This window comes from Leopardus geoffroyi, chromosome E2 (genome assembly GCF_018350155.1).
Source record: "Leopardus geoffroyi isolate Oge1 chromosome E2, O.geoffroyi_Oge1_pat1.0, whole genome shotgun sequence".
Taxonomy (NCBI): domain Eukaryota; kingdom Metazoa; phylum Chordata; class Mammalia; order Carnivora; family Felidae; genus Leopardus; species Leopardus geoffroyi.
Window position 1 is genome coordinate 52,029,102 of NC_059335.1, and position 14,670 is coordinate 52,043,771.

The 14,670-nt window shown below is 45.2% G+C and overlaps 1 long non-coding RNA gene across 1 annotated transcript in view; it reads right to left on the reverse strand.

The window, feature by feature from the left end:
* Positions 1-14,670, reverse strand: part of LOC123577661 — a 75,938-nt gene that overhangs the window by 6,490 nt on the left and 54,778 nt on the right. The window lies entirely within an intron of this gene.

Genomic DNA, 14,670 nt, shown 5'->3' on the forward strand with positions numbered 1-14,670 from the left:
TGTGACAGAAGAATCTTCAAATGAGAAACTAAAGACTGTATAGAGAAAACGAGTCAAAATAAGACGAGCTAAAGGCTTTTTTTTTTTTTAAAGAAAAAACATTCAAGGTCCCTCAAGCAAGAAAGTAAAACCACTAAAGAAAAGAACTGTCCAAGACATCATATAATAATAATGGCAATAATTATAATGGCATTTATAAGGCACCTACTATATGCTGTTAAGAAAGCTGTATAGAGAAAAATCATAATTAAGTAACATATATAATAACTCCCAAGGGCCCGGAGAGGAAGGGTTTATCATTACACCCATTCCATAGGTGACAAAAGTGAAGATTAAGATTTTGCACTTGCCCAAGATCACACAGCTAGTAAGTTGTGGGGCCAGGATTTCAATCCAAGCTAGAATCCATGCTTTTAACCACCCTATCATGCTTCTTGGCTTAAATAAGGGTGAGATAGGATGCATTTCAAATTACCAGCCTTTGTCCCCCAGAAACTCTTCAGGTATTCTGTTTCCTCTGATTTCAAGAACATGCTTGTAAATTTGTTTTGCTTTGCAGCAAATACTATGCATATCAAGAAGCATGTTTTTTTCTGGTCCTCCAATGAAATATTCAGTGAATTAGTGACTTTTTTTAAGAAAAAGTAATGTTTTTACTCATTTTTTGAGAGAGACAGAGACAAAGTGCAAGCAGGGGAGGGGCAGGGAGAGAGGGAGACACAGAATCCAAAACAGGCTCCAGGCACTGAGCTGTCAGCACAGAGCCTGATGTGAGGCTTGAACTCACAAACCCTGAGATCGTGACCTGAGCTGAAGTCGGATGCTCAACCGACTGAACCACCCCTCAAGTACTGATTTTATTTATTTTTTTTTTATTTTTTTTTTCAACGTTTATTTATTTTTGGGACAGAGAGAGACAGAGCATGAACGGGGGAGGGGCAGAGAGAGAGGGAGACACAGAATCGGAAACAGGCTCCAGGCTCTGAGCCATCAGCCCAGAGCCCGACGCGGGGCTCGAACTCAGGGACCGCAAGATCGTGACCTGGCTGAAGTCGGACGCTTAACCGACTGCGCCACCCAGGCGCCCCAAGTACTGATTTTAAAACTCACACATCTCAACCACTTTCATTTTCATGATCCAATATCCTCAAGGTTACCAAAGAGATACACAAATTAAATCCCCAAGGCTAAGATTTCATGAAAGAGGAATTCATGATTAGGGAGGCTTTAGTATGTTTAAGGTGTTCTCAGCAGGAAGCCAAAAAAACAGAGCTAAGCTCCATGTCAATAAAATGCCACATACCTAAACCTGAATTTACAAAGTAGAAAGTTACTCGCCTTGTCAGTAAAATTCTCTCAAAGTGCCTCCACGAAGAATTTTCTCATATATTCCTACTTAATGTTCACGTACTCCGTATAAATCTCGCGGTCTCACTTAGCCAGTGTTGGTGCACTGTCACATTTAAACACAGTTCCAGCAACAAAAACTGGAACCTAAACTAAAACCCACATCTTCACTTACAACTCTGAGAACGGGGAAGAGGTCAAGCGGCCGGAAACAAAACTCCTTTCAGCGTCGTGAACGAGGTTTGGGTGGTAATGGAGGTAAACCTTTCAAAAGCCGTTTGGGGGCGTGGGAAATGTGTGTAGAAGCAAAGAGGTAAGGACTTTCGAGGGCATACTGAGGAGTAGAGAGACGAGTGTAGCTGAAATACACAAATGGGGATGGAGTGGAGCAGGAGAGTGGCATGATGGGAAGTCGGTACCAGGTTTGGAGGTCTTGGATGCCGCTCGATAATCTTGGATTTCTGTGGAAAGGAACGAGGAGGTGTGGTGGTGTGGCATGAAAGTTGGGGCACGGAGGTGATTACCAAGAGTAAAGGCGGGGTTCAGCGGGAAGAGGGATATGAGATGGGTCAAAGTGTGGGTCTCAGTTAGACATCAAGTACCTCGATTGCCGCTGCCCTGGTTCGGGTCCTCCAGAATCACACGATGAAACAAGGATCCCAAGAAGGACAGCTTGGGGGAGGAGAGGGGAGGGGAATATAAAACAGGAAAGGGAAGAAGCCAGTTCAGGGTATGTTGATGAGCAGGTTACCGCTGCGGGAGAGGTGGACAGGTCCCCCAGTTGTCCCATTTGAAAAGTGAGCAAGTTGTCACATTTCTCCATCAGTTTCCACGCATCATTGTAGAGGGCTATTTCCACCCGCGTGTTGATTCCCCGACGCTCTTGACCTTGCCCTTGTGTGAACCACCCACGTGGCTGTGGCCAGACAATGCTGTCAGATGGACAGCCACAGGAAGCCATTAGGATAATGGAAGCAGCGAGGGGATATGGACCAGGGAAGTTCCCACAGCTCCTGCTGGAGCTCTTCCAGGGAATTTGCTCTTCTGACGTCAGAGGGGGAAGTTTTTGAGGTTTTCCATCAACCATATTCTGGCTTACTAACGACTCCCCCATTCTGGCTGTCCCATTAGCTCACAGCATCCCTTCTGTTTTGTTTTGTATTTTGTTAATTGGTCTTTTGACTTGAAGAGTATGGCTTCTACTGAGAGGAGACAGCCAAAATGCTCCCCTTTCCCCAACCTCCACTGTGATGAGTTAGTTCACTGGGGTCTTTCTGCCAAATTTCAGGTCCCATCACTGGGACCAGAAGACCTGGGGCTCCACGTTAAACGAAGACACACGTTTGTTCAACAGGTTTTTAGTGAACGCTTACTGGGTGCACGAGCCTGTTCCGGTCCTAGTAATAGAAAGAAAATAAGACACAGACCTTTCCTCAAGAAATTCACAGTCTGAAACTGTGCTATCTAGGAAAAATATGAAGATGAGCCCCATACAAGGTTACATTTTCTAATAGTCACAGTAAAAACATAAAAAAATATATATAATTTTAATATTTCATGTGACCCCAAATACAGAATGTTGTCATTTCAATATACCATCAGCATAAAGACCATTAACGAGATTTTTTTATGTTCCACTTTTCATACTAAGGCTTCAAAGTCTGGTGTGTATTTTAATGCAGCACATCTCAGTGTGGACTGGACACACTGCAAAGGTTCAGGAGCACCTGTGTCTAGCAACTTCCATTTTGGACAGGCGGGTCTAGAGAAGGAGCAGAAATGGACACCGGTATATGCCACACAGCTTCAGAGAGGCCACGTTAGGGGCCAAGTGGGAGCACAAAGCAGAGAGGGGTCAACTCTGTGACAGAAGAGGATGTCAAGGAAAGGGTACCCCCGGGAAGTGATGCTTGAGTGAAGTCTTTAAGATGAATGGGTGTTGTTCAGGAGAATAATGCACGCAACGCACACAGCGTAGCGCCTGGCACAGAGTAAGCACGATCAACCTTGGCTTCTTTTCCCTACTCCCATTTGCTAACGCAGGGAAGAATGGGATGTTTGGGAAAGACTCAATAGCTTCCTTTGTTTCGTTTTGTTTTGTTTTTTAACACTAGAGAATATGTAGATCTCAATACTTCACTTCTAGATGTATTTGTGGGGGAAGAAATTCAGTCACGGGTTGAATGTGGGTGTCACTCCAAATTTCATGCGGTAGCTCTCCCTCTCTCCCGTGTGATGGTATTGGGAGGTGGGATTTCAGGAGGTAATCAGGATTAGGTAGGGTCACAAGGGTGGAGCCCTCATGAATGAGGTTACTGCCCCAATGAGAGTCCCAAGAGCGTTGCTCTCTCTTTCTCTCTCCCTTGTGTGTGGATATAAAGATACTGGCAGTCTGCAACCAGAAAAAGGCTATCCCAGGACCTTGAACATGCTAGCACACTGATTCTGACTTCAGACTTCCAGCCTCCAGACTGTACAAAACACATTTCTGTTGTTTAGAAGCCTCCCAGCCCAAGATACTTGGTTATGGCAGCCTGGATTGTCGAAGACCTAAGTGTTTTTGCATTCTCTGCCTTGAGCAGAATGAGCAGAGCTCCTATAACCAGCCAAGCAAAGATGCTGGTAAAGACGTCCCCTGAGTTATTCAAATTGGTACCTAAACAGCAACTGACTCAGGAACAACTGAAGCCTCAACACATCACAAGCATATGCACCCGCATGTCAGTGATTAAGAGCATAAGCCGTAGAGTCTTGCAAATCAGGGATCAAATCTGGGCAAATGGCTTGGCATTTGAGCTTCCCCCTACTAAAATGGAGATAATCATATTGTCTATGGCCCAGAATTTGACGAAGGTCAAATTTAACCATGTATGTGTAACCAGATTGAAACCACGACCCGCAAGTTCCAGTCTGGAAGCCAGATGGTAAATGCTTTCAAACAAGGTTTTTTGTTCATTCAACAGACATTAATCAGATACCTAGCATGTTCCCAACACACTATTTTTAGTGTCTTAGGAAAAATAAGAAATACATAGCCTCTGCCATCCAAGAGCTTACAATTTAATGATGCGATAACAAACACATTATATCTCTTATGCAAATAGCAGTTGATTCGTAAAGCCTGCCTTGGCACTGAGAGATTATGTGGGCAGAGTGGTAAAGAGTGCTTTTTTTTTTTTTTTTTAATTTTAGAGAGAGAGAGTGTGCTGGTGTGCAAGCAGGGGAGGGGACAGAGAGAGAGAGAGAGAGAGAGAGAGAGAGAGAGAATCTTAAGCAGGCTCCATACTCAGCATGGAGTGCAATGTTGGACTCAATCTCATGACCCTGGGATCATGATCTGACCTGAAATCAAGAGTTGGATGCTCGACCAACGGAGTCACCCAGGCGCCCCAAAAGTGCCATTATTGATGAATAATGTCCATCAGGAGCAGGTAAGGAGAGCTTTCCAGAACAAGTAACTAACTACCTTCGGGCACATCAGTGGGGAAGCACAGGGTAGGTTCACAGAATGGTCCATTTCGCTATTGCATGCACCGAGAGAGAGACAAAAGATTAACAAGACTGGATTATGGAAATCCACAAATGTCCCTTCAAGGGTTCTGCATTTTGTACTAAAAGCACAGGGCTTAATCAAGGGATTGTTGGAGAATGTTCTCACGTAAGAGAGGACCATGGAATATCTTGCCCAAATAAACTTCACCATTATACTTGGTCCAGTTCTGGAGGCAGAACAGGTTGGGACGGGGGCATATTGATACAGTAGTTCTCTGGTTTGTCCCCCAAGGGCGATCCATAGTCTGTTTGATCATGAATTAAGGTAGCTACTAATCTGGCATGAGTGGGAAAGCAAGAACACATCTTTCTTCCAGGAGTGGGAAGACCAAGAGGGGCTGGGGATGCAGGCTTTTCCTGAGGACTGTGGGACACTTGTCCATGAGAGGTCCCCAGACAGGAAATCACCACCCATCAGAGCCCGGAGTCAGAACTAACGCAGGACCCACATGTCAGGCTCATAAACACGCGCATAAAAAACGGGAATCATTTTCATAAAACCGTCCCAGCTTAGCGTTCAGAGATCTCCATAGAGTGAAATCAAATCAAGGCAAACTACCAAAACAAAACTAACATTTACCGAGGATTTGCTGTTTGCCAGGCATTTTACACACACCCTCATTGAATCAAAACGGTTCCTTGGAAAGGAGGCATCAGTCCTGCTTTCAGATAGGGACCATACATTCCAGAGAGGTTAGGCGGTCTGCCCGCGCTTAATCGGCTGGGAAAGATGGGGGGCCAGCAGGTGCGTCTTCACGTCCTCCAGGCAAGGCGATCGTTCCCCACCACCGCCCCCCCTCCGACTCCCGACAAGGAAGAGGCCCTTCCTCTCCACTAGCTCGACTGGGATTCAAGGTCCTCTCAGGAAGGCTCTGATTCATCCAACTTGGGTCACATGTCCATCCTAAACCAATCACGGAAACAGAGCGATGGCCATCCTGATTGGTCAGCCCGGATCATGTGCCCACCCTGAAGCCTGCTCATGGTGGGAGTGGCAACCTGATCGACAGCTCTACCAGAAGCAAGTCAAGCGACGGAGGGATAGATCCCCACAGGGAGGGAAGCCGGGCGGTTAAAACGGTGTCCTCCACGGCTACGGAATATGGAGTACCGGGGCACCAGATACTGTTTTAGGTCCCCGTGGCAGTCACCACTGATGCCCCAGGACATATCGTCTTGGTGCACCAGAGTTCACCTGCAGCTGTGGACGGTTCCTGGCGTGCTGACAGCATCTCACTTCAAGCACTTGGACTAGTCTGTCTTCCTCTGGGCCTGCAGGTGAACTCCAGTGCCATAGGGCACAAGTGCACTAAGATAACCCACAATTACTATGGTGGGGAGGGGCTAACACCCGCCGGGGGTGGGCACCTCCACCATGGAGGATGGGAGCCAGTGGATAAATGCCCAGATTCCTCTTTGGTGTCATCATTTCTGGGGCATGTTCCACACAGAATCTCTAAGGTCCCTGGTGGGGTCAAACCTAAATTGCCCACAGTGGTAACTTACTCATTAGCACACCCTTATAGGGCATTGCTAAGAATACTGCTGTGTTTCCTTCCTGATCTCATTCTCCTCACTCCCCAACTCCTGCTTCTTGACAACACCTTCTATTTTTTTTAAATGATTATTTATTTATTTATTAAAAAATTTTTTTTTTAATGTTTTATTTATTTTTGAGACAGAGAGAGACAGAGCATGAATGGGGGAGGGGCAGAGAGAGGGAGACACAGAATCGGAAGCAGGCTCCAGGCTCTGAGCCATCAGCCCAGAGCCTGACGCGGGGCTCGAACTCACGGACCGCGAGATCGTGACCTGGCTGAAGTCGGACGCTTAACCGACTGTGCCACCCAGGCGCCCGATTATTTATTCATTTTAAAGGAGAACGAGCACCAAGAGGGAAGGGGAAGAGAGAAGGAGAGAGAGAATCCCAAGCAGGCACCACGCTGTCAGCACAGAGCCTGACGTGGGGCTTGATCTCATGAACTGTGAGATGACGATCCGAGCCCAAATCAAGAGTCTGATGCTTAACCGACTGAGCCACCCAGGTGCCCCAACATGACCTATATAAATGACCTGTCCTTTATCTTGGGGGCTTATCTTGGGGACAAATCCTTATCTTGGAGGCTACTGTGGGGAAAATAGCATTTTTGACGTATTAACTTGCCAAGTACTTACAACAACCTTATAAAGTAAGTGATACGATTCCCCTTTTACTGATGACCAAGTTAAGCCCAAAAGTTAGATAAAATGCCCAACATTACACATAGCAACTGAGTTTCCAGAATTTGGGCCCAGCAATCAAGCGAAGCATTCTCTAATGCCCAAGTCACTGAAAACGCACAATACCACTTAACATGTTGGAAAAAAATTATCCACAAGCCAAGCCAGTGTCAGTTAAAATGACTTCTGAAGCCAGCCCTTCTCAGTTTTTCAAAAACCTGCCCAGGGAGCAAGAAGAAATTATTGCTGTTTTTCTGACTCTGGAGAATTCTATCCAAGGCCAGCAGGAGGAGGCCCAGCAGCCTGATGAATTAAAAAGCTGTGCTGAGAAGCAGGGAATCAGTCCAATGCACATATCGCAATACATGTGATCTCTTCATCCTTTGCAAAAACAAGCATAAATCCTTATTTACTGAGCCCAAGCTAATGCTCGGTGGACTGCCGACATTAAGAGATGGTCTGACAAGTGTCTTTGTTTGGGGGCAGAAGTCTGGATGTCCCAATGACCCTTTGAGATTAATCAACTAGCAAGATAGGAAGTCAGCCCACCATCAAATTGAACCAAGTATTTAACTAGATGAATTAAGAGGATATCAAAAGCTCCCATCCTCAATCAGGAGCAATCTGTCCTTATCTCTCTCTCTCTCTCTCTCTCTTTCTCCCTCTCTCTCTAATCTATCTATCTATCTATCTATCTATCTATCTATCTCTACTAAGGTAAATATTATCAAGGAGACTCAATTCCAGTCTACAGATATTTATTAAGCTTTTGCTATGTGCATGGACCTGTTTTATGTACTGTATAGGATTCAGAGGTAAATACAGCCTGGCCACTGCTGGCATAAAGCCCACTGTCGAGAAGACAGAGTGAGACAGGGACCCAATCAACCAGAGAAGGCTAGCAGCATAAAAGGGAGAGATGCATAGGGCTCCAGGGTGCAAAATTGAGAGAGGTGGCATTTGTGCAGTGGATAAGACAGTCTCCGTGGAGGGGAAGTGGATGGACACTCGAAGGCTTTTCCTGCCAAGAATTGACTGCACCCTACTCACAGCTCAGTGGTCAGAAAACAGGGGCTCTAAAGGTAGATGTACTAGGTTTGACTCCTGGCTCATCTGGTTACCAGCTGTACGACCCTAAACAAATTCTGTGTTTAATCTCTTGCTTCGTTGTCTCCTCTGTAAAGGGGGAATGACAACATTAAAATGTTATCGGGTTAGGGTGTATATTAAATGAGTCAATAGATGTTAAATGTATAAGTGAGTGCCTGGTACATAATAAGCACTTGTAATTGTGACGTGTTTTGTCAGTTGCCCCTGATTTTTCCCGCGGGGAATGACGCCACCTTGTATGTTGTTTCAGGGGTCTGGTAAATCAAGGTGCCCTTCCCTCCTCTAGCCAAATGGGACTCATGACCAGGGAAAGCTAAATGGATGTTCTAGTAATTTGAAGTTTAGGAAGAGATGCCAACACAGGAAAGCGAATGGAGCGCATCACCCTGGTGGCGGGACCCTAAAGAGCCTCCCATGACTCCCTACTACCCAGATCCCCAAAGCCGCCATGTTTCTATTTTCCCCAAGCCTAGATCTTCAGACTTGTCTTGCATTCTGTAGGCGAGCCCATATATATAGTTTAAGCAAGCCAGACCTGATTTTTATTACAATCCACTAAAGAACCTTACCCAATTAAAAGAGGGTCTTTGAACTGGGCCTCGAATAACTTGGTAAGATTGTGACAGGGATAGTTCATCTTCCTGGCCACATTCTCGATTTCCCAAAGGCAAGGCAGGACATAAAGCCTGGCAAAGGACTGTTATGGCACATCAAGTAAAAGAGGCAGTGTAAGAGACAAAGTGTGCATGCCAGAATACAAGCACTTTGGAAACACTGCAAGTTCTTAATTGGGACACAACGGTCAAATATTTGAAATACAAAAAAACAGAGCCAACCTATGCATAATACGAGAGCAGTATTTCTCAAATGTTGCATACCAACATTTTTGTGAATTGTGTCATACCTGGACCCAAAGCATCATTAATATTTTTCTTAATATTTTATATATATCCATATATTACATATAATTGTATCATTAATATTATATAATTAAGTATATCAATATTGTTCTTTAAATAGACTCACTTTTTTTTTTAACGTTTATTTATTTTTGAGACAGAGAGAGACAGAGAATGAACAGGGGAGGGGCAGAGGGAGAGGGAGACACAGAATCCGAAACGGGCTCCAGGCTCTGAGCTGTCAGCACAGAGCCCGATGCGGGGCTTGAACTCACAGACCATGAGATCATGACCTGAGCCGAAGTCGGATGCTTAACCGACTGAGCCACCCAGGCGCCCCTAAATAGACTCACTTTTAAGCATATATACATTTTTAAAAATTCTATTGCTACTATAAATGGAAAATCTGTATCACTTGCCATGAAAAGAAAGTAATCGTAAACATCAATATAATGAAGGCAGGTTAGGGACCCCCCAAGGCCCAAATATGGGGTAATTCACGCATCAACATAAATAATGATAGTAATGGATTATAAACCATGAATAACGTTGAAAAATCTATGTGTCCACCAATAAAAAATTACTACAGTTGAATGCTAATTAATACAAAAGAAGTGTTATAAAATCAACTAATTGGCGAAAGTTTGATAAAATCAGGTTATCCATCTAGTCTCAAAATACTTGCCCACAAATTACATATTAATTACAAAGTAAAAAATGATAACTTTACAGTTGATAAATCTGACAGGCAATACCTTAACCAAGTGATCAAAGGTAATATCATCAATACGGACAAACTGACATCATTTGCTTCCCGAGAAGGGCACAATATCACTTCTGTCATATTCCTGCCAGAATATGCATCCCTGGATTTATTCGTGAGGGAATGCCAGACAAATCCAAACTGAAGAACAACTTAAAAAGCAAATAACAAACAGAAACAAAAATGGGAGTGTCCGCTTTAAAAATGGCTAGATTGGGGGCGCCCGGGGGGATCAGTCAGTGAAGCCTCTGACTTTGGCCTAGGCCATGATCTCGCAGTTTGTGAGTTCGAGCCCTGTGTCGAGTTCTGTGCCGACAGCTCATAGCCTGGAGCCGGCTTCAGATTCTGTCTGTCTGTCTGTCTGTCTTTCTCTGCCCCTCCTGCACTCACGCTCTGTCTCTCTCTCTCTCTGCCCCTCCTGCACTCACCCTCTGTTTCTCTCTCTCTCTGCCCCTCCTGCACTCACACTCTGTCTCTCGCTCTCTCAAAAATAAATAAACATTTAAAAAAATGGCTAGATTAACAGAGCTAAAGGGAGGCTAACTGCTTACTAACTAACGAGATAAGAAACAGGACAACTGAAGATAATGAGCGATCCTGGGTTGAATTCTGGGCTGGGGTGGCAGTGGGGGGGATGGACATTATTGGGACAACTGATGGGACCGAGTATGAACTGCAAATTAGATAATAGCATTGTGTCAACCTTATATTGCCTGATTTTGATCATTTTTGTGTTGTGTCTAAGTGAGAGAAAGGCCCAGGTCTTAGAAAATACACACTTTAGCACTTTAGGTATAAAGGGGAATAATGTCTCCAAAATTCACTCAAATGGTTGAAAAAAAAAATACGAGGAGAAAGAGAGACAGAGAGAAAAGGACAGAGAGAATTATAAAGCAAATGGGGCAAAATGTACTCAGTAGGTGAATCTGGGTGGAGTGGATAAAGGAGTTCCTTACATTGTTCTTTGCAACTTTTCTATGAGTTGGAAATTATGTCAAAATAAAAAATTTCCAAGGGGCGCCTTGGGTGGTGGGTGGCTCAGTCGGTTCAGTGTTAGACTCAGTCTCGGCTCTGGTCATGATCTCACAGTTCGTGGGTTTGAGGCCGAGTCACGGTCTAACAGGCAGCACGGAGCCTGCTCGAGATTCTCTCCCTCCCTCTCTCTCTGCCCCTCCCCTGCTAGTGCAAGTGCTCTCTCTCTCTCAAAAATAAACAAACAAACAAACGAACATTAAAAATATTCTCTCTCAGGGCGCCTGGGTGGCTCAGTCGGTCAAACGTCTGACTTCCGCCCAGGTCATGATCTGGCACTTTGTGGGTTTGAGCCCCACGTCGGGCTTTGTGCTGACGGCTCAGAGCCTGGAGCCTGCTTCCAATGCTGTGTCTCCCTCTCTCTGTGCCCCTCCCCGGCTCATGCTCTGTTTCTCTCTCTCTCAAAAATGAATAAACATTTAAAAGAATTAAAATATATTAAAAAAGGGGCGCCTGGGTGGCGCAGTCGGTTAGGCGTCCGACTTCAGCCAGGTCACGATCTCGCGGTCCGTGAGTTCGAGCCCCGCGTCAGGCTCTGGGCTGATGGCTCGGAGCCTGGAGCCTGTTTCCGATTCTGTGTCTCCCTCTCTCTCTGCCCCTCCCCCATTCATGCTCTGTCTCTCTCTGTCCCAAAAATGAATAAACGTTGAAAAAAAAAAAAAAATTAAAAAAAAAAATATATTAAAAAAAATTCTCTCTCTCTCTCCCTCTGCCACTCTCCCCTGCTCACTCACGCTCTCTCTCTAAAAAATAGTAAAAAAAAAAAAAAATTTTTTTTTTGAGTTACCACAAGGATACTAAAAAAACTAATATAATAAAACGTTATTAGAGTCTAGGTAACAACTATTGCCTGTTGGAGTCACTGGGCTTGAGGTCAGTTTTTTGTTGATAAAAAAGAGATCAGCCAGTTTTGGAAAGATTTTAAAAGACATCCATGCCAACCTCACATGAAAACTGTCTCCTTGCCACCATAATCAAGATTTAGAGGGCACTGCTCTTAATGTAGGTGGCCCAACGGTGTGAACATCCAGCTTGAGGGAAAAATGCTCTCAAGCAAACAAGGCTTACGGAAGCTTTGATCTGCAGGGTGGCTGGAAGAGACAGAGGCGGGCGGCCAGGACAGCCTGACTTTCTTGTGAAGACACGAAGACATGCCATTGTATATAAGTGAATACCTTGGTTTCGTCTCCAAGAAATGCACTTTGCGCACAATAGTTCTGAACCAGATCTCACTTCTGGGTGGTGACGATGTTTTCTACAGCCAGCCGTTTCTATTTAAATGCTGGCTAAAGCTGGCTTCAACAATGAATCATCGACAGAAGTTTTGTTTCCTCCACACTAGGAAACTCAGATGGAGAGAGAAACCATCTGTCAGCCACTTCTGTAGCTTATCACTCGCTGCCAAGCATCTGCAGTCCCCAAATTGAAACGCTGTCCCCAAACGGTCCCCCAAAGTGATCCCAGTACTCTGAAAGGGCTCCGTTTCATTGGTACCAAAGAGTGTCGGGATGGAAACCACGGCCCTGCCCACCGAGTATTTTGCTCTGGTGCTGGGAACACCCTTAGGGATTCCCAGCACCGTCCCCACTAATATTTATGGATCACTTACCAAGGCAAGCCCCCGAAAAGCACTCTGCATGGATTATTTCACTTACTCCTCTCGCTATATGCACTCATTTTGCAGATGAAGAAACCGAGGCAAGGAGATGTGAAATAACTCACTCTGATTCCACAGCCAGCTGCGTGGTGCCAGGATTCACATCCGAGCCTACCGCCAGAGTCCATGGGCTCGACCCTCATCAGCCACTAAGCTGTGCTGCCTCTCGGGAAATAAAAGGGGCGCCTTGCTGGTGGGCGGCCGGCTGAAATACAGGATGCCCACTTAACACTGAATTTGAGGCACGAATAACTTTTTAGCATAAGTATGTCCCAAATATGGCATGCGATAGACTTATACTAAAATATTACTTGTCGTTGACCTGGAATACAAGTGCAACTGGGCACCCAGGTTGTATTTTTATTTGCTGAGGGTGGAAACCATAAATATGGCTGAGACCAAACCCACCACCTCTGGCTTAGAAGGCGTGTGGCTTAACTATCGGGCCACAGGGCTCGACTACACCAGTGGGACCTAGATCTTCTGGGGTCTTCCAGAAAAATCCACATGCCCAATCATTTCCGAACTTTTTAGGGCTGGGAGGGTGGTGGCGTATGAATTCCAGAAAGATACCCAAGAATCCCACAGGCAATTGTCATTCAGAACTAAGGAGCACCTGTGGGCTGAACCTGCAGTACTGGGTCTGGCGTATAAGGCAGGGAAGACCAATCTGCATTAAAAAATCACTATAAATTTAGGGACTCAAAACAATACACATTTATTATTTCATCGTTTTCATGGAACAGGATTCTGGACATCACTTTGCATAGGCCTCACAGGGATGTAATCAAGGTCATCAGCAGGCTGTCCTCCCTCTGGATCCCAGGGCCCTTTACCACACTTACATGTTCATACGCCCTCTCACATGACAGGGTATTTCTTCAAGACCAGGAGAACAGCATTTCTAGCTCGATGGAAGGCCTGGACCCTCTTTTATAGACTCACCTGATTCAGCCAGGCCCGCTCAGGGTCATCTTCCTATTAGCTCAAAATCAACTGCTCAAGGACCCCAATCACATCTGCAAAATCCCTTCACCTTTGTCGTTTGCTGCATTAATTGAAAGGGAATCACAAGATCTGCCCACATTCAAGGACAGGAGATGATACAAAGGTGTGGCTACTAGGGGGGAGGGCATCACAGGGGGAGGGTCCAGAGGAATCATTGCTTTAGAACTGTACCTGTCGCGCTCTCCAGCTATCGGTTCCTTTTCTGGAAAACTCGAATAAGAGCACCCTCCTTGCACCATTGTTGAGAGAATTAAATGGGAAATCCTAGAGAATGAGCAAAGCACAGTTGGTTCTTCCTTAAGACAAAGAGCAAATGCCTACGAAGGTTCTCTTGGGCAAGCAATGAAAACAGTTGGATGTCCCCATTAATGTAGTGACCAAGAGTGTGGCTCCAAAGACAGGCTACTTCAATTTCAGAAATCCTGGCCCTGTCACAACTTCACTACCTGTGGGCCCTCAGGCCAGTCCTGTGATCACCTCATGTAATTGTAATCACATTCCTTCTTTATTTTAAACAATTTTTTTTAATGTTTATTTATTTTTGAGACACAGGGAGACAGAGCACAAGTGGGGGAGGGGCAGAGAGGGGGGAGACACAGAATCTGAAACAGGCTCTAGGCTCTGAGCTGTCAGCACAGAGCCCGACGCGGGGCTCGAACTCAGGAATTGTGAGATCACGACCTGAGCCGAGGTCGGATGTTTAACCGACTGAGCCACCCAGGTGCCCCGTAATCACATTCCTTATACATAGAAGGAGGATACTAATGGCTGCTGGCCATTGAGTTGCCAGGAGAATTAAATGAGATTATGTACATAAAGCACTTAGTTCAGCACTTGGCTGAAGGAAGGGCTCAAACACCATCAACTCATGGGCATAGCAAGTTAACCTCAGCCTTAGTAAAGGAAGGAAATCTCGAAAGAGCACAAGGGCAAATATATATGTCACAAACTTTAAGCCTCATTATACAGCGGAAAAACTTGTCCCACGAAGATGTCCTTGAACTTGGACTCTGGAGTGTTTTTCAGGAACATCCGCTAACGTGATAACCTGCATCATAGATTTCTGTTACACATCTTTGAAA